This window comes from Puma concolor, chromosome D1, assembly GCF_028749965.1.
Source record: "Puma concolor isolate L17-30 chromosome D1, mPumCon1.1.hap2, whole genome shotgun sequence".
Lineage (NCBI taxonomy): Eukaryota > Metazoa > Chordata > Mammalia > Carnivora > Felidae > Puma > Puma concolor.
The window spans coordinates 31,927,951-31,949,240 of NC_141676.1; the positions used below are offsets into that span (position 1 = coordinate 31,927,951).

General features: G+C 37.1%; 1 long non-coding RNA gene across 1 annotated transcript in view; it reads left to right on the forward strand.

Moving 5' to 3' along the window:
* LOC147576580 (uncharacterized) overlaps positions 1-14,096 on the forward strand; it is a 232,525-nt gene extending 218,429 nt beyond the window's left edge. Inside the window, exon 3 of the long non-coding RNA XR_015241424.1 lies at positions 13,393-14,096. This is a non-coding gene — a long non-coding RNA (uncharacterized LOC147576580). The remainder of the gene's footprint in view (positions 1-13,392) is intronic.
* The last annotated feature ends 7,194 nt before the right edge of the window (positions 14,097-21,290 follow it).

Consider the following 21,290-nt stretch of genomic DNA (forward strand, 5'->3'; position numbering starts at 1 on the left):
TCTGGTGTTATAAATACCTTGTCTTGAAAGGAGAAAGAGCAGCCCCCTTCAAAGAATTGCTATTGATTGTGTCTTTTCTTTGAATTGCTTAGAAACTGAAGTTGCTAGCAGAGATGTTATGAAGGATTTGCTGGAATCAACTTTGGTGAGATTTTCTTGGGAGAAATTTTGCAGCATATTTAATCAGGCGACCAAGAAACAACAGCTGCTTGTGTATGAAGCATCAGTAAAGCTGCTAAGATTTATATAATCTTTAGTGTTCAACAGATTGCTAGCATTTATAGGACAGTCAATGTATGCCTATGCTCATATGCAGTCATATAATGCTACCTTTCCCACTGCCTCTGAACAGAGCAGCTTCCTAAGAAAGAAATGCTTTGGGGAAAGATGAAATGAGGACTAGAGGAATTTGTGATCAATTTCCAGGAAAGTGGTGATAATACATTGCTCACCAGAAGGCAATGAGGATAGAACCTACTTGTAATAGAAAAAAAAAAGTTATTCAATTTAGCCTGTATATAGGTAGACATCTATCACTATTAGCAGCAGAATCATTCCACTGACATTACTCCTTGTGGCAAAATCAATATAAAAATATTTATGTGCTGATATAAGTATGGGAACATTTCTAACTCTAGATGATTACCACTTTATTAAAAATCTGATGATTATCAAATGCCATTGGTTTTAATTTTCCCTAAATGTAACTAGTGAATTCATGCAAAGGAACTTTGAGATGTATACTTGAAGACATACAGAATTGTAAGGGTTCTTAGAACATATTCAGAATCTACCCCATACATTAAGTAGGAGATCCTTGTGTTCAGCTGAGGTAAATCTGTTGACAAGAGCATGAACAGTTCCAGTGCTCTGGACTCTTGGTCTAGTACTTTCTCAACCATTTTCTACTGTTCTAAATAGAAGTTTCTCAGGGTAGCATTGCGGTACTCAAGAAAATAGCTCTTCTTGCATTCTAATCTTATATTCTATGGTTTCCCAGTGTATATATCTCCTCCCCAAGGAGACTATACTCATGCCCATCCATAAGGTCTGATTTTATACGGCTTTCCTTTCTTTTTGTTGATAATGCCCTACATTTTTCAAGATCCAAGTCGAATCCCAGCTATCCTGCCATTGGGACCTTGAGTTAAAAATGATATCTACTTTATTCTAAGTTGATAGAGCACGTAGAGCCTAAGTCACCATGTAACAGCAGTTTTTACATTGCTTATTAGAGGCCATATCATAGAGTAGAAAGACCTTGGTCTTTAGAGTTAGGCAAGTATAGATTTTAATATCTAACCCTAACCTTTGGCATATATATATATATATATATATATATCTATATATATATATATATATATATATATCTATATATTAGTTTATAAGTATATTAGTATGTTAGTTAAGTGTGTATGTTAGGATTTTCTGCTTTTCTGTGGGAGTAAATAAATCCTTAAATCTCATCTCTTTATTGCAAGAAAGATTTCTTGCTCATAATAAGTCCAATGTGGATTGGGAAGCTCTTTCAAACAATGTCTAAAGGATACAGGTTGTTCCCATCCAACTTTGTTTAGAAAAGACAAAGGTATGGAGGTGTCATACAAGCTCATAAAGGCCTATCTAGAATGTGGCTATTTTCATTTCAACTCACATATCACTGGCTAGCACTAGTCCTATGGCTTTGCCTGACTTCAAGTCACCTAGGAATTGTTGTTTTCTAGGTGTGAGAAAGAACATGAAAACTGGATAGGGATGAATGCTAATGATATCTATTGCAAGAGTCATTTAAATTAGCTAAGATACCCATTCTTTTTCTCAGAATAAAATGAGATAATAAAGTGCCCAGTATCCAGCACATAGAAGCTCAATAAATGAAAATTAATCTAATATCTTCTAAAAGAACTTTTTAAAAAAGTATATTTATTTATTTTGACAGAGAGAGAGAAAGAATGAGTGGGCAAGGGGCAGAGAGAGAGAGATCCCAAACAGCTTTGTGCTGTGAGGCTGGATCCCCTGAACTGTAAGATTGCGACCTGAGCCAAAATCAAAAGCCAGATGCTTAACAGACTGAGCCACCCAGGAGTCCCTAAAAGAGTTTCTTAAGGCCAATTAAATCTCACTTATTTGCCTCTTTGGTCCTGAGCACATACCTGGCTAAATATTACTAAGTTTAGAAATTAAAGCAGGATAGCAAGATAGCAATGCAAGAAAACCCTAAACTCACCTTCTCAACAGACATAACACATCTACACCTATTTATACAGCAATTCTTCTTGAAGAGCTGAGGGTTGACTGAACAACTTCTGAAAAACAAATGATAGACCACACAGATAATGACAAAAAAGATCAAGATAGAGACACAGTTACAAAAGAAACCTGCACCTCTGACATTGCAAACCTCAGCAGGGAGGGATAATACTTTGGGACAATGAGCACATTCTTCTGCCCTGGGGCACAGGAAAAAAAAAACATCATTTAAAAGGGCAACTAAAATAAAGGAATTAGTCCTATAACCCTGCCAAATGGAGAGGGAGCTGCTGGAACCCTCTCTGGGTCAGAAGGGCTGGTGAGTACCGTGGTTTGTTTCCCCTCCATCTCGACAGTGCAGATGGAAGCAGCATCCAGGCACCCTAGCCAGTCTGCCATCTCAGTAAGTCACAGTACCCTGGCCCACACCAGTGCCAGCCATCCCACAAAGGCAGTTGCATCCTGACATACACTGGGACACTCCTGGTCAGTGCTCACTATAGCTCCAGCTCTCTCACCAAAGTGACACAGGCACAAAGCCTCCCTGTCCCCCAAACATCCCAGGTCTGTACTGCTTCAGCTCCAGATGAAGCCCTTGACAGGGGCACTCCCGTTCATAGAGCCCTGGGGCCACCCAGTCTGCATTGCTTTTACTTCAGTCACCCAGCCAGTGTCCCGTGTATATAGCAACCTGGAAACCACCAGTTCATGCCCATCTTGGCTCCAGTTGCCACACAGGGTACCTCCAGCATGGAGCACCTCAGACTCCCCCAACAAGCTCCAGATGCCTCATTAGGGTGTCCCCTGAGCACAACACCCCAGAACACTCCAGTTTGTACCCACTTAAGCTTCAGTTTTCCTTCTAGTTGCTCTTTGTGCAGAGAGCCCAGAGACTACCCTGGCCCATGCCCAATTCAGCTGTACTGCCTGGGTGTACTTTGGAAAGAGCACTGGGATCACTGCAACCCATACCAACTTCAGCTCAGGCCATGTCATAAGGGCAATCCCAGAATGGAGTGCCCTGGGGCCAGCACCACCCCCAACCTACAGCAGCCACAGCTGTAGTCAACCAAAGTCATCAGACACATACAGCCTACACAGGGGACAACCATATAGAAGATCATTCTTTGAAGTTTAGGAGATATAGCTGTTCTACCTAATAAATAGGGGAAAAAGAAGACTCAAGCAAAATGAGAAGACAGGGGCATATGCTCCAAATGAAAGAACAAGATAAAACCTCAGAAAAAGAACTAAATGAAAAAGAGATAACCAGTCTACCTGATAAGTAATTCAAAATAATGATCACAGAAATTTTGCAAGACTGGAGGAAAAGTAGATTCAACTCAGTGAGAACTTCAATAAAGAGAGAAAATATTTAAAATATTAATTAAAATAAATTAAATGAATAATTACCAGAGGGGGGCAACAGATTAGAGGATGCAGAAGAATGGATCAATGATCTGGAAAACAGGGTAATGGAATGTACACAAGATGAACCTTAAAAAGAAAAAAATAATTTAAAAATGAGGCTACATTAAATGATCTCTTGGACAACATCAAGTGAACAAACTAGGGGTCCCAGAAGGAGAAGAAAGATTCAGGAAGCACTGAGAGCCCCAAACAAAATGAATCCAAGGAGGTATACACCATGACACATAATAATTAAAATCTCAAAGAGAATTTATTTTTATTTTGAAAGAGAGAGAATCCAAAGCAGGCTCTCATACCCAGAGTAGATCTCAGCTTGGGGCTTGATCTTATGACTCTGAGCTCATGACTTGAGCTGAAATCAGGATTTGAATGCTTAATAAACTGAGCCACCCAGGCACCCTTAAAGAGAGAATTTTTAAAAGCAGCAATACAGAAGCAACTAGTAACATACAACTGAAATCCCATAAGGCCATCAGTTGATTTTTCAGAAGAAACTTTGCACATTAGAAGGGAGTGGAATGATAGATTCAAAGTGCTAAAAAGAAAAAAAAACACAAAAAACAAACAAAAAAACAAACCAAAACAAAAACTACCACTAATAATACTCTACCCAGCTAGGTTACCATTCAGAATTAAAGAAGGGATAAACAGTTTCCCAAACAAAAGTTAAGGGAGCTCATCACTAAACTGGCCTTACAAGAAATGTTAAAGGAACTACTTTAAGTGTAAAAAACCATAATTTGAAAGAAAAAAATGTCATGAGTAAAAGCAAACATACAGTAAAGGTAGTAGAACACTTTTAAAGCTAATACCAAGTAAAACACAACACACACACACACAAATAACATGGAATGGGGAGTATAAATGAAGTTCTTTTAGAATGTGTTTGAACCTAAGTTACCATCAACTTAATGCAGACTGCTTATATACATAGGATGTTACTTACATATGGACCTCATGGTAACCACAGACCCAAAACCTGTAATAGCTACACAAAAAATTAAGAGAAAAAAGCCAGGAAGAACTCTAAAGAATCATCAATAACAAGGAAAGAGAGTGAGAGAAGAAAGGCACAGACAACTACAAGAACGACCAAAAAACAATGAATAAAATGGCAATAAGTACACAACTATCAAAAATTACTTTAAATGTAAATCATCTAGATTTAAGGTTACTGTCCAAGATAGTGACATAGGAAGACCCTGAACTCAACTCCTAAATGGACATACAAATCTGCACATATTTATAGAGCAATTCCTCCTGAAGAAGTAGTGAGAGCTCACTGAGCATCTTCTGCATAAGAAATTACATAAAAACCACATAGAAAATGGCGAGAGAGACAGAGACATAGTAGTAAAGGGAATAGAGGGCAGGTGTCTTCACCTTGTGAGAGGTTCCAGAGGGCCAGTGCACCCCGAGTGTGAAAGGAGGCTTTGTCCCCGCTGTACAGAGGTGGGTCTGGGGTGGGGGATATCGTCACCAGCGAGGTGGGTCTGGAGACCTCTGTGACCATGACTGCTCCGGTAGCTCAGCTGTCATCACTTCACTCAGCCCACAGAGTCCGACGGCGGCCATGCCCAGGGACCATACCCAGGACGTAGGTGATGTTACCAAGGTCTTAAGAGACTTCATCTGGCTTCAGAGTGGAAAAAAAAAACAAAAAACAAAAAACTACGAGCTTGAGAGCAAGAAGGACAGTCACTGTAGAAGCTACTGTTATAGCCCAGACCTTGCCCTCCTTTGCAAAAAGAACAGAAGAATCCTCCTGCACATCACTTAACCAGAACTGGACCCCCTCAAACAACTGCCAAGCATTGAGATAATGTTTATAACTGGCACCATCAAGTCATCCCGTGCCAAGAAACGTTGCAGGCCACTGCACTCCCTTTGTTGAATAACCACCCTAAACCCCTTTACAAACCACCAGGCCAGGTAGCAACCTCAAAGTTGGTTTTTGGACAAGAGTCCAATTTCTCCCCAGGTTGCCAGCCTCGTAAATAAATCTCAGATTCCTTCCCAATCAAAACTTGTCTCTTGAGAAAAGATCTTTCAGGCAACTGGCAGCAGAACTTGGATTCAGTAACGCTTTCTTTGTAGTTATCCCAGAAATTTGCTATAGACATAAAATTACTGATGAAATAATGTGCACCCAGCTCCCCGGGACCAATAGTAAAGTACATGGGGTGTGCAGTTTTGTATTGATCACAGATATTTTTCAAAGACTATTCATTCATCGAGTTCTCCAGAGCAACAGAACCAATATACAGACAGAGAGAGGGAGAAACTTTCTATTCATTTTCCCCAATAATTTTGGCTATAGTTAATAGAGACACAAGAGAGAAAGGGAGAGAGATTTTAAAGGAATTGGCTTGCAAAAATGTGGAGGCTATAAAGTCTAAGATCTTAGGGATAAACTGGAGATCCAGGGAAGAGTAGATGTTCAGCTCTAGTCTGAAGTCAGTCTAGAGACAGAATTCCCTCTGTCTGTGGAATTCCTGACTGTGCCCTTCTGATCTGAAAATATATTGCATATTTTATCTAAAAAAAATGGATGGAGCTAGAGACTATAATGCTAAGTGAAGTCAGAGAGAAACAAATATATTATTTCACTGATATGTGGAATTTAAGAAATAAATGAAGAAAGGAAAAAAAAAAAAGAGAAACCAAAACACAGACTCTTAACTATAGAGAATAGGTGGTTACCAGAGGAGAGGTAGATGGGGAATGGGTGAAATAGGGCAAAGGGACTAAGAGTACACTTCTCTTGATGAGCACTGTCCTATATAGAATTGTTGAATTACTATATTGTACACCTGAAATTAACATAACACTTTATGTTAACTATACTGGAAAAAATAAAGTAAAAAGGATGATATTTTGTCATTTGTGACAACATGGGTAGACCTCGATGGTATTACGCTAGTTGTAATTAGATAAAGACAAATGTCAGGGCACCTGGGTGGCTCAGTTGGTTGAGCACCCAACTTCGGCTCAGGTCATGATCTCACAGTTCAGTTTCTAGGTTTGAGTCCTGCATTGGGCACTCTGTTCTCAGCATGGAGACTGCTTCAGATCCTCTGTCCCCATCTCTCTCTGTCCCTCCCTCTACCTCTCCCTCTTTCTCTCAACAAATAAACATTAAAAAAAGACAAATATCGTATGATTTCACATATATGTAGAATCTAAAAAAGTAAAATAAACGAACAAAAACAGAAACAGACCTATAATAGAGAGTACAAACTGTTGTACAGTTGTATGAAACAGTGGTGGGAGGGGAAGAGCACTGGGGGGGTACAGGCATCCAATTATGGAATGATTCATGAGGATAAAAGGCATGGTATAGGGAATATAGTCAATGGTATTGTACTATTCTTGTATGATGACAAGCTACACTTGTGCTGAGCATAGCATGACATATGGAATCACTATGCTACAAACCTGAAACTAATGTGACATTGTGATCAGCTTATAAAAAAATAAGTAAGCTTATTTAAAGAAATTTAAGCTTTCAGGAAATTTCTCCCTCATACCAATCCTTGACTTGGTCCTATTTTTTCTTGAAATTTCTGTTGCTTTTTCCCAAGACATATCTGATTTTGAAATATTTTACTCAATGACTCCTACTTCTTTTTTTCTATCGTAAAGTCTCTTCCTAAGATTATGCACATAATTATATATTTTAGTTTGTATATACTCTTATCTGCCTACCTGGAAACCACATTGTGTATGGGCCATTCTTTGTATAAAATTTTGATGATTTTGATGATTTTGATACTTGAGGCTTGGAATCTCCTAAGCAGTCTATCTGCCCTAGTTCAGTGAAATGAGATTTTTTTTTCCTTAAAGAAGACATGAATATTTCATGAAATACATAATCCAAATGTTAGGATTCTTAAATGCACTATATAGATAAGTGGGAAATCTGTTATAAATACAGTGAGGCTATGCACATATAACCTAATGTTATTTATACCTTGTACTCTATATACTTTGTTATATATACCTATGTTAAATCTCATTAAAAATCCAATTAATTAAATTTAAACTAGATTCATTGAACAATAAATTTGGTTCCATCTACATGTATCTACATGTATCATTCTATAATTTGGTTTTATCAATTTTAGCATAATAATAAAGGCATGGAAGAAAATTTAAAATAAAAGCAATTCACCATTAATCCATCCACTCTGATATAGCTGTTTCAAGCTATTATTAATAATTTTAATTTTTTTCCAACTCTCTATTCCAAAGAAGAAATATTTTACATTCTGATTAGAAAGAGGCAGTGACTAGTTCATGGAGAACGTGATGTCAAAGGAAATTAGAGAAAACAGAGTGCATGTAAATTATTCTTTCTTGCTATCTTTACCTTTTCCATCTTTGGATCCTATGTCATCCATTTATTGAGAAGCTCCTCCACTGGAAAGGACTTGAAAATGTACAGGACTTTTATGATCTCCAAAAGAGGGAGCAAGCTTTAGCTTTTCCTTGGTAAATGGAATTCTTCTCTTACCTTTCCTTCATCTTTTCTTTCTTCTTGCATCCTTTACTTGCTTGACTGGTAATATCACCATCTTTTTACCCCCTTTTGTCAATCATTTAATTAAATTTTTTTTCTCTGAGCATTGTGCTTCAGACAAAATGAAGCACAGTGGAGAGAAGCACAGCACCAAAGAAAGTTAGTCTTTAGTATTTTGCTGTTACAGTTTAGACTGAACATAGCAGTCCATTTAGAGGTAGTCATTCTAGCCATGAAGGGATATATTTCTCCATTTGGGCCAAAATATAAGGACATTTTCATAGCTTAGAGAAATTGCTTTGAGACTTTCCAGGAAATACACTATAAAAACAGAGACATTAACACAGAAACTGTAGTGGGACAAACCTTCAGTATTTCTGCTGAATAAAGAGCTCTTGGTCTCAAATCATATTAGTGATCACATTCAGTTCAGAATGACTGAGAGGTGATGAATAGGTCATGGCCAGAATCTGAGATCTCTTACCTATGTCAACAAACCCACGGTAGTTTATTTCAACATTTTCCTCTATGTGAAGGCTGTTTGCTCCAGATTCTTAACAGAGAAGTGGTAAAGCACTTACAAAAAATATTTCTAAATATATTGTTGAGGGCTGGTGAATTTTCTGACCCTGACCTTCAGATCAGTAAGCCTTTCCAATATGAAGGATGCCTACTTATTTCAATAAAACAAATAGATCACATGGTTCTCCTGATTATATCCCTCCAAACTTCTGTCACACTAAAATGTACAGTCTCTTTACCTGATTCTGAAGGTTCCACAATATTCAGCACCTGCCTGCCTCAGTAAACTCATCTCCCACCACTTTGTCCATTCTTCATCCACTCTGGTCAGAGTATCTTTCTAAGGTAGGATTCCAACTCATTGTTTTTACAGGATTTTCTGTTTTTGCACTGAAAGAGAAGCATCCTAGGGACCTTCTCAGTTTTGGCAAACTGTAACAATTCTAAGAGTTCTTGGAATATACCTGGTTCCCTCTGGGTCTTTGCACTTGTGAGTCTCTCTGCTTAGAATGGTGTTTCCTCATATCCACATAGAATGTGTTCTCATTTGTTAACTTTACTCAAACATCACTTATTTTTTCTTTACCAGTAGATCTTAGCCTTTTCTCCTATCACTTGCTATCCCCTGAATCCATCCCTCTCTTGCCACTTTTAACACCTATTGCTATATGAAATTGTGCTGTGTTTATGTTTATTTATTGTTGGTTTCTTCTATGAGGAAACAAATCCAGTGAGTTTAGGGACTTAGCATATTTTGTTCACCTCTGTCTCCTGACATGTAGAAGAGTTCTTTGAACTTAATAGGTATTTGACAAATATTAGTTGAAAGAATAAGTAAATAAAAATTGAGAAATTTCATTTGTAAATTGGTAGCAAAATTTAGCTTCTTGTTCTCAATTTAGTTTCTAAATGTTTTGTTATAAAGTTGGAAAAATTACATAATTTTCAACAAATAAGAAACAAGAAATATTCAGAACATTATCTCCCAAAGAGATAACCGGTAGAAATCTTTCACAATTTTAGAGTGTAAGGAATTCACAAATTTCCTATGTGCATAATTTTCTCCAAAACTTTTTGCCATGCTGGTAGAATGAATGACCTTTATTATATGATATTTCTGAGATTATAAATGGCAATAGTGAAGCCATTTAAGGCATCAACACTGTATCCAAAGTTAGTCTTTCATTCTGAGTCATACTGTGACCAGAGAGAGGGGTGGGGAGTGGAGAGAAAAGAAAAGGAATAAAGAAAAAAGGAAAAAAAAAATCCCATCACTTGTAACTGAGTGGAAGGACCTGGAGGAGATTAGTGAAAGAAAATTACATAAAGATACTTTGTTCTAAGTGCCTTGGAAAATTTCCTTTAATTGCAAAGCTGGGATCCTGATAAATTGATTTTAAAAATGTGGTAATGGAAGCAATTAATCTCTTCCTCCCCAGTGGTACCATAGCAATTGGTATTGTGCCTTTATCAGAGGACTTAACAATCTATCTTGAATAAGAGATACTTATAGAGGCTCTTCTTCATCCAATAGGTTGTATAGCCCATGGACTCTGATTCACTGTGTGTACGTGTATGTATATATAAAATTTGTTTTTGTTTTTTTGCTATGGCATTTATAACTGGGAGGCCCTAAGTGGTCAATAAATGGTTGAGTTGATAAGAGTAATTGGAATCAAGGAGAGAGAATAACATCTATATCAAAAAGAAGAGAGAGTGTTTGTTATATTCCCTTCTAATTTTTTCCTTATTTAGAAAGAAATAAAAGCAAAACACAACACAACAAACAAACAAGAAAAAAAAAGCTTTTGAGACTTCTGGGTTTATAGGCAATATTTAAGAGAGAGTGGCAGGGGATTGGAGTCATTAAATAAGTGGCTTCAAACGTTTTCACCTATTACCCAGAGTGTATGATATATTTCCATTTCTGTATATATTTGTTTGATACTTCATTTTGGCAATATTAAATGTTATTTTTAAAATATTTTTAATGTTTATTTTTGAGAGAGAGTGAGAGGGACAGAGTGCAAGCAGGGATGGGGCAGAGAGAGGAGACAGAATCTGAGACAGGCTCCAGGCTCTGAGCTGTCAGCACAGAGCCCAATGCTGGGATGGACCTCATTGACTGCGAGATCATGATCTCAGTTGAAGTCAGATGCTTAGCTGACTGAGCCAACCAGGTGCCCCAATTTTGCCAGTATTTTAAACTTTTTTATGCATTAGATGTGTAAAAAAGCTCTCTTTCAGTTGAGGTTTCCCTATCAGTGAGATTAAGCTTTTCCATATTTATTTCTCTTTTTTTTCTGTAAACTATATTTTCATATATTTTGCCTTCTGGGAGGCTTGTCTGTTTTTCTACTGATTTGAAAGAGCTCTTTATGCATCCTGGATATTTATCCAGAATGTTAATGATGTCTATGCTAACCTATTTTTAAAAATTATTTTTGTTCATTTTTATGAGGGCAAAGGGGGTAATGTATTTCTTAGATGTTTTTGGATTTTGTATCTTTCTTAAGGAAGCCCTTCTCTACTATAAAATTATAATATATTCTCTTACTATTTCTCACAATATTTATGTAGTTTGGTTATAGCTCTTTGATCCATTGCAAATTGAACTTGATATATGTCTGAATTATAGTTTGACTTTATTATTTTCCAAATAAAAAGCAAATTATCTGCACATGATTTAATAGTCAATCTTTTGCTAAGAAATTTGAAATATCATGGATCAGTCTATCCTGTACTAATAATACAATTTCTCTCCCTCTCTTAACCATTGGTAGAAGTGTATTGAATATACTTAAAGATTTTTCTTCCATTTGAACTGAAATAAGTTGTTAAAGTTATAAAATTCCTTTTAGTATTTTGATGCAAATACACTAAAATCATCAATTACTTTGGGAAATATTTCTGTCTATAATAATACATCTTCCTGTTCATGATATTGGTATGCTATTTAATTTATTTGATATTTTATTTGACAGTTTTCTTATTGTTAGCCTCGAGCTTCTTATATTAGGTGTGTTCCTATACATTTTATTCTATTTTTTTTGATATTGCAAATATGATATCTTTCTGTCCATGACTTTATTTTTAAAATTTGGTTACTTTTGGCACATAGAAAAATTATTAATAAAAAATACATATTGAACATTAATGTATCCTTTTTACTGAATTCTCTCATTCATTCTTATAGATCTCTTAGGCGACTTCCTTGTTTTATAGGTAGATAATCATATATGCATGTAGTCAGTTTTGGCTCTCCCTTTCTGTTATTTATAACTCATTTCTTTTCCTCTTTCTCTTTCACCAACTTGGTCAGCTGATATCATACTGAACAGTAGTGGTCATAGCAGGCAAACTTGGCCTGTTCCTACCAAATTGTTATCTGTGTAATAAATATTTATTAACCCCCTACTGTGTGTCAGAAACAAGTTCCAGTCATTAAATAAAACAATAAAAATTCCTGCATTAATGAAACTTATATTATCATAGGAATGATGCACAACACAGAATTGGCACAAAAATACATAAATTAGAGAAAATATTAGAAGATGAAATGAATATGGTTAAAGAAAACCCAACACAATTGGAGGGGTTAGGTTGTAGTAGGGTGGTGCAGGATAGATCTCAGAGGAAATGATATTTTAGTAGGGCCCAAAGGTGGTAAGAGAGTTAGCCATGTGGACGTCTGGAGAAAGAACATTCCAGGCAGAGGGAATGCCAGTGTAAAGGCCCTGGTATGAGAGGCTGCCCAGTGCATTTGAACACCAGGGAACAGGCTAGCATGGCTGAAGCAGAGTGAGCAACAAGGAGAAAAGGAGATGAGGTTGGGCAGGTCATGGGGGCAGATAACACAAAGCTGTGGAGAAAAGGACATTGGCTGTAACATGGTATGGAATGGGGAACCACTACAGTGTTTGGAGAGACAGATGACATTATCTGACTTATATTTTGAAAGAATCACCCGGTTGTTATTTGAAGATTTGGTGATAAGGACAAAACATTTTGTAAAATCAGGGAGACCACATAGGAAGTTATTTAATAATGCAGGCAAAATATGCTGTAGGTCATATGAAAAATGGCCAAAGTATGGATATATCTTGAGGTAGAGTACACAAGATGTCCTGCTGGCTCTGCAGTAAAATGTAAGAGAGAAGACTCAAAGCTTTATCTTAATGTCACGTTTTTCTTTTTCCTTCCACAACTCGAAGTTTGGGTTTCAATAAACTGAGATTATGCAAGTTTGGAGGTGGGACAGAAGTTCATTTTTTGTTATGGTGAATTTGTGGTGACTGTGGACAGCCAAATGAAATGAAATGGTTAGGTGCATGGGTCTGCAGTATAGCTAGGGATACAAAATTGGAACTCATCAGCAGACATCATGATCAGAACTGTGAATACAAATAAATTCTTCTAGGAAGTGCAAGTAGGAAAGAGAAGAGATCCTGGAAATGAGTTATGAGGCACCCTAATGAGTAAAAGAGACCGAGAGGAAATGGTCAGGAGGTAGAAGAAAGACAGCAGAATGTGGTATTTTGGAAGCCAAGTGAACAAAGTGTATCAGTGTGCAGGAGGGTCAACTCTGTCAAATATTTTTGATTTGAGATGTACTCGAAATTTAAAATCCCTATTTCAAAAGCGACTTTATCATTCTTTTTTTACAGAAACTTCTCATGGCATAGAAACTGCCAGCAGCCAGATGAAGACACCTGTCCCTATCTGCATGTGGAGTCATAAGCAGTCATTTCCTAGCTTGGCAGCACTCCTTCAAGTGACATTTCCAACACCACCTAGAGAACCAGGAAATTCAGTCAGGCAGGCAGCACCAGAGGTGGGCCTGATCAAGTCCCTCTTGGCAAATTCTTGTTCAAGAAATAAAAAGGGGAAGACCCTGGACATAAATCCCAACATGCTATAGATAATTTTTTGGAGGTAATTGCTGATTTGCAAATAGGCAAAGTTTTTAAGCTTTGACTTGTTTAGAATATGGAAGAAAATAATAATAATAATAAAAAGGACAGTCTAATTTCTTTTCTTTTATAATTACCCACACAGAATGAAGAGAACTGAGGAAATTAATCTTAATGGCCCAAACCCCTCCCCTCTAGAAACATACTTTCCCTCATTGTATGGGTATTTCAAATAATCAGATCCCCCAAATGGCTTCTAGTTCTTCTCCTTTTCATGGCTAGGTAGCTTTCCTCTTTCTCTCTTTTTTTTACTTCCTTCCTTTCTTCCTACAAATAATTATTGAATACATAGAATATTACAGGCCCTTAGGATACATCAGTTAACTTTATAGACATTGTCTTTGCCCTCGTGGAACTTAGTCTGGTTGGGGGATCAGGCATCAAATTAAAATTTATACAAAGTGTTATATAATTGCAGTAATTTCAGTAATAATAAATATAGTACTATATTATATTAATTTTTTTTAATTTTTTTTTAACGTTTATTTATTTTTTTTGGGACAGAGAGAGACAGAGCTTGAACGGGGGAGGGGCAGAGAGAGAGGGAGACACAGAATCGGAAACAGGCTCCAGGCTCTGAGCCATCAGCCCAGAGCCTGACGCGGGGCTCGAACTCACGGACCGCGAGATCGTGACCTGGCTGAAGTCGGCCGCTTAACCGACTGCGCCACCCAGGCGCCCCTATATTATATTAATTTTTAACAAGTCTGTAAGTTCAGGGAAGGCTTTCCTAAAGAAAACAATATTCATTGTTGAGACTAAAAGGATAAATAATACATAAAGCAATCCCAAATATAGAAGCCTCCCAGAAAATGGAAAGACAAAGAAAATGAACAAAACAATCTCTAATACAGTCTAGATTTAGACCCATAGTCAACGTTATATCAACAAGAAAGTGATGCTCTTTCTACAATCTCTTTTTGGAATCCTATTCCTGAAGAGAAGAGACTGCTGTTAAATACCTGAAAAAATGTCATCACTATTAACAGATAACCTAAATGTATTTGTAATCCAGAGCTTAGATGATCTGTATAGCTAAAAGAACAAATACCAGCAAATAATACCCAAAGGGGTGTTAGAAAACATATATTCTGTCCAACCTGAATTATTTGCATCCCCAGTATGGAAGTGTATTTATTAGGGTATAAGTTTGACTGCCATGACAGAAACTCAAAACAATAGAAGCTTAAACATAGTGGAAGTTTTGTTTTTCTCTCTACTAACCACCTGAGTATAAGAATACCAGAATTAGGATGGTAGCTCCATGGTGTGAAGGCACAGTCTTCTTATATCATGTTGTTTTATGCTCTCTAGAATGTTGCCCTCATCTGCATGTTTCAAGATGACTCATAAGAAAGGGAAAAGAAGTTAAAGAGAAGTACATTCCCTTTTAAGAGGCACAACCCAGAATTTTCTGATGTCATTTCTGCTCTTAAAACATGACCTAGATGGACCTAGTCACAAGGCCACACCTAGCTTTGGAAACATAGTCATTATTCTGGGTACTCATATGCCCAAGTGAAAAATATGAGAAAGAAAATGATATCAGATAATTGGGGGAAATGCATATACCACCACAATGACAAACACGAAAAACATTATGATAACTCAAAGGATATAACAATGAGTGAGGCTAGTTTCCTGACCTGAAGGATGCCAGGAGTCAATGGTTGGGAGAGGCAGCAGACATGCACTAGAGGAGAGGTAGATTTTAGGGATGAGGAAAGGCCATACATTGATTCTCTTTGGGGAATTATCATAGAAAAGGTAACAGCTAAGTTGGGTTCTAAATTATGTGTCAGATTTCAACAGGAAGAGAAAGGTAAGAACCTTTCAGGAAGAGGAAACCATGTTACAGCAACTTCCTTGATGGATCTACATGAGCTTAATATGCTTGTTGCTGTATCCACACGTTATGTTTAGTCAGATGATTTAAAGAATAATCTTAATTACAAGTCTTAGTCAAAGTAATGAGTATTATCCATTTTAATGCAAAAGTGAATTGTGAAAGTTTTTGAATCATAACTAGTGCATTCCTGAGTGGTGAGATCCCGCTTGATAGACCTAACAAAATGATGAAGGCTGAGATTCTTCTTGGAAGTGTTAATCCACAAAGTATGTAGCCATAAACATGCCTTTTCCTTTTACATTCTAAAGACATCCACAAAGTAAGGTAAACAGTGAAGAAGGATCTGTAAAATAATCCATCTCAAGACTATCACAACTCATAAAAATTGAGTTAACTAAACTCTGTCCAGATGAGAAAATAGCAGTCATAATTTCCATGAGTATATGAATTTATGGTTTTAAAAGAGTGTACTTTACATTGTCAGTTAATACTTAATATAAATCTATGCTATAGGTACAGCTGGTATTATTATTTCAATGTTAAGAATGACACAACCAAATCTAAAAGATATAAAGATATCAATATCAAATAGGAAGAGTTTCAGAGGTGAGACTCAAACCCAAGATGTAACAAGAACATGTATTTACTGTTGTGGGAAGATAAAATAATTGTCCATGCATGTATTCTCAGGTGTAGGGCATAAGTCAAAACTAAACATAAAGGGTTAAATACTAATTATCTAAATATATTCCCAAAAGCTCTTTCCTAATCTTGCTATCATGAAAGAAACACAGGTGGAAAAGTAATTTAAACAGACTGATGTATTTCCTGAGAATTCTAGAAAATTTGGGACCACTCTCTTATCAGCTTATGTGTAGGTTTTCCCAAGAATTACATGCTAGAATAGCCTGGTGTGAAATTTATTCTATAAGGGGATTGTTTAATAATTCAGTTTAATCATATTTGTAAAACTGTGTTGATACAAAAGGCTATTAATAGAAATATAGTAATACTCCATCAAAGCACTAAATCCAATTAATTGGAGATAGTCTATTATGGTCAATTAATTAAACGTCTCAACTTAGAATGTTTCAGTAAAATATCATTCCTATAATATTTTAGTAAACAACAATGTGCAATCAAATTGGAAAGTCTGCTGGGTATATTTTAACGAAACTTTTGAATTTGCAGTGTATACAAACAATGCTTAAAGGTTATTTAAATAAATGTTCTATATTCTAATATAACATATCCATTTGCTTAAGAAATCATTATTCCTTAGATACGTAATTATTCCAAAGACAAATTTTTTAACCAAGGCAAAAGTTTATAATTTAAATTACTAAAATGAGTGAAGTTATCATGTGTTGAAGCCAGTATACATCGTGATGGCTTTGAAATATAATTACTAATGGTAATAGCTACTGTCACTGAACTATAGATGCCCCCACATATAATATATATGCTTATGTATTTATATTAATCTCACAGCAATACTGAAATGCAGGCTTTATCATTCCCATTTTACAAAAGTGAGTGCTGAGGGCCAAAGAGATTAAGTGACTTGGCTAAAAATCCCATAGTTTATAAGTAAGGGAAATACAATTAATCCCAGGTCTGTGTAATCTTATAATTCATGTCTTTTCCACTATATCATTATTTCTACGTATGTGTGTGACTGTCTGTAGGAAAAGTACCCTCACAAGAACATCTGTGTTGATAGCTGTGTTCTATTTCTTGGCTCAGGTGTAATTACACAAGTGTCTGCATTACAGCTATTACTCTGTATCTTTTTTTAAAATTTGCCTTTGCCCCTCTTTGTGAGATACAACAATAAAATGATAAAATAAATATTGTGTCTTTTAAGGGTAAGATCATTGTGACAGAGCAATTTATATATATGTTGGGTTTTGGCATTAATTTATTTCTAAGTAAATTGAGGTTGGGGCCTCAATTTACAGTAAGTTGTTGGCTATAGAAGTAAGGCAGAGCACTGTGAGAAGATCCAATTTGTGTTAATTTGAGGCATGGAGATCTAGGGTGGGGAAAATGGGGAGTGAGTGAAAAAGGAAAACATTTATTTCAGTGATATGGATCTAGGTGCATTAGTATTCATTTAATCCTCAAAACAACCATTAACAGTGGTTATTATAATGCCCATTTTATAAGAGTTCAGTACATTTTCCAAAAATGAGTGGCTAAATGTTGATTTGCATATAGATGTGCCTGACAACTGAGTCTGAGTAGTTACTGAGGAGCAAAGATTCAACCGTTAAGAGCAGTCAAATAAACTGATGGGGTGAGCAGTAGTCACTGGTCCTAGAGTTATCTATACTGCATTCCGTTTTGGTAATTTACTCACCAGGGATCTGAAATTTTGTCTAAAAGGGATCAGAAATACCCATTATCTGGAGTAGCAAAATGGGATTAAAACACCAGTGGCAGAAAGGTTGGCTGCAGAAGGATGCCAAGAAAGAGAGTCATCTCTATGTGGGCTGCCACGGACACGAGCTGGAGTATATTGAGCATTTGGGTCAACTGTTCTATGACCAGATCTAATCCAAACTTTTATCTCATTGGTCACTTCAGTTAACTTCCCTGAAAGTTAGCTTCTTCTTTATGTAAAAAGAGGAGATGATTGCATGTAAATATACTTCGGACAATGTAAAGAACTTTAAAGACACTAGACATTCTTATTTGGGGATTACAGCACTCAATTTGCAACAGGGCCAGCCATTTTGACTATACCAGTATTTTTCTTTCCTTTTGTTAAAATTTTTAAAATATTTATTTTTGAGAGAGAGACAGAGTATGGATGGGGAGGGGCAGAGAGAGAGGTAGACACAGAATCCGAAGCAGGCTCCAGTCTCTGAGCTGTCAGCACAGAACCCAACGTGGGGCTCAAACTCACCATGAGGTCATGACCTGAGCTGATGTCGGACGCTTAACTGACTGAGCCACCCAGGTGCCCCACTAGTACTTTTTTTCTTTTTTTAAAAATTTATTTATTTTTTTTTTCAAAGTTTATTTATTTTTGGGATAGAGAGAGACAGAGCATGAACGGGGGAGGGGCAGAGAGAGAGAGGGAGACACAGAATCGGAAACAGGCTCCAGGCTCTGAGCCATCAGCCCAGAGCCTGACGCGGGGCTCGAACTCACGGACCGCGAGATCGTGACCTGGTTGAAGTCGGACGCTTAACCGACTGCGCCACCCAGGCGCCCCTATTTATTTTTGAGATAGAGACAGAGCATGAGCAGGGGAGGGGAAGAGAGAGAGGGAGACACAGAATCTGAAGCAGGCTCCAGGTTCTGAGCTGTCAGCACAGAGCCCAATGTGGGGCTTGAACTCACAGACTGTGAGATCATGATCTGAGCTGAAGCCAAACGCTCAACCAACTGAGCCCCCCACTAGTACTTTTCTGATTGAGATTCATTTCCCTTGTGACTTCTGTCCCAGTTACATAGGATAAAATAAAAGGAAAATGGGATTGCTGTACCTAAATTAACTTGGGAGCAATCTTGCTGAAATGCACACACAGGCTAAAATGAAGAGTAGAAATAATAAAGTGTTTGAAAGCTAAGTTTCTGATTATGTACCCGGCCTTCATTCACTTTCTGCAGTACACCAGTTTGATTTAGTTCAGGTTTATTGAGTCTTAATTTGGGGAATGAATTTCTAGTTAAGAATCCAACATAATTGGCAATAGGTTATTTACTTCTCTGACCTATTCCTGCTCATAATTTGTAGTAGTGGTTTTCCTTACTAGAATAGGATCATTTTACAATATTTATATGTATCGTAGCTTGTTGTAGACAAGGTGTAAATAGACTTCCAGGAACATCAACTGAGGGGAAAATAAATATGGAGTGACCATCTTAAATATTTCTCTCATCACAGGAAAGCTCTAGACAAAGGAGGGTGACTGCAAAAATGGTTATGTCGTTTGCTACTTCCCTTTGACTCATTGCCTGTGGAGAATAACCTTGCAATATGACTAAGATGTCATGAAATAAAGTTTAGAAAGTTATTTGTTTAAAACACCAACTGGACAGTAAGCTGAAGGCCATAAACACAGATACTTGGAGAACAAATTTGCTTTTTGAATCAGAAGCCAGAGTCCAAATACACTGGGCCCTCTGAAGCATCTCTAATATTTACACAGTAATCTGATTTGGGAGCCTCCTTGTTTTTTCTCTTTTCCATTGATTTAGTCACCTACTGGCAACTTCATAAGCTCCAGAAGGGGTCAGAATCCCCCCATGCCCACCCCGTGTCAAAGCAATTTGTGCCGATATTACAGAGAATCAAGATGGAAAGACTTCTTGGTGCAGCCAGTGCACTCCCAGGGAACTGGGGAGCAGACTGTTCACCATGATGTACTTTCTATTCCTCTGTGCAACCTGGGTTCATATTCTCCCTGGGGGGCTGGTTGAATCACCTTCTTGGAAAGAGTCATCATTTTGATAAACTTTCCTGCCAGGAAGTTTTATTTTCAACCAACATTTTGTGCTCTTCATTTTCTGGTTAAGTCCCCTTAGACTATTCTTTGTGGCCTGGGGAAAAAGGCTGATTTTCTTAATCATTATCCATTCTAGATAGATCTGAATTTAAATTTGAGGTATCATTTTGCCTCTTCTGTGCTTCAACCTACTGGCATGCATTTCCTATGTAACATGGCTTCCCCTTAGTTTAGTATTTGACTATGGTTCTCTTGGTAATCAATTCTAGTATCCTTTTAAGTGAAATACAAGTTTCTTGAACTTGGTATTGCCAAAGATGTATGGGGTTATATTTTGGTTATTTCCTTAATGAGGTGGCCTTTGCAACAACAGACCCTGTGTCTGCTTCATTGCTTTCTCACATGCTAAGTGTCCCTTACCTCCTGGACATCTCCATTAATATTTATGGTAATAATGAACTATCAATAATATTAACAATTATAATTATTAATAATAATTCAGGATGCCAGATTTGCCTTTCATTTAGGATGATCTCTTCCATAAGGCATACCATAATAATAAGTTGATTCATTTTCACTATCCACACATTCTCAGGATAACAAATCACATTAGAAGAAGTTCCATTACTTTTGGGCCAAGAAAGAAGTTTAGAGAGTGGCACAGCTAACTTATAGAGAGCTCCCACTATGTGCCAAACCCAAGGAACTGAGGATTCAGTGGTAAGATATACAGTATCTCATGTCATTTAATCTTCTGAATCATTCAAGCTGGTTATTATTACCAACTTTCTCCCCATTCTTTCCATCTTATAAGTGATGAAATTGAGCCATTGGTTTGAGACTTGCAGAGGTTAGAATATATTCTAGACCTGCCTTATTTCAGACCGAATTCTATTATACCACCAGGTCAGCAAAACTGAAATGGGATATGTCTCTAACCTTCCATGGGTTCCATGTATTTATCCATGCTATGCTTTCCTTCATTTCCCACCTATTTCCATATGTTTAGAGGTCCCCTGAGCAATCACTGCACCCAGATGCTATATGCTGCTCCGAGGTCCCTTGCCATTTTGTCGTTCTTCCTACATTTCAGACTTCATCACAAAAGTAACACCAAAGGTTTTCAAGGGAAACCACAGCAAGATTTGGGTCTTATATGTTAAGGATAAACTCTGCTTACACCCTTTGCTAGTATGATTCAGAGGAACTACTTCTACCAACTCAAAAAGAGATATGGAACAGAAACCATGGCTAATAAGCACCAGTCAGTGAATCAGAATCTC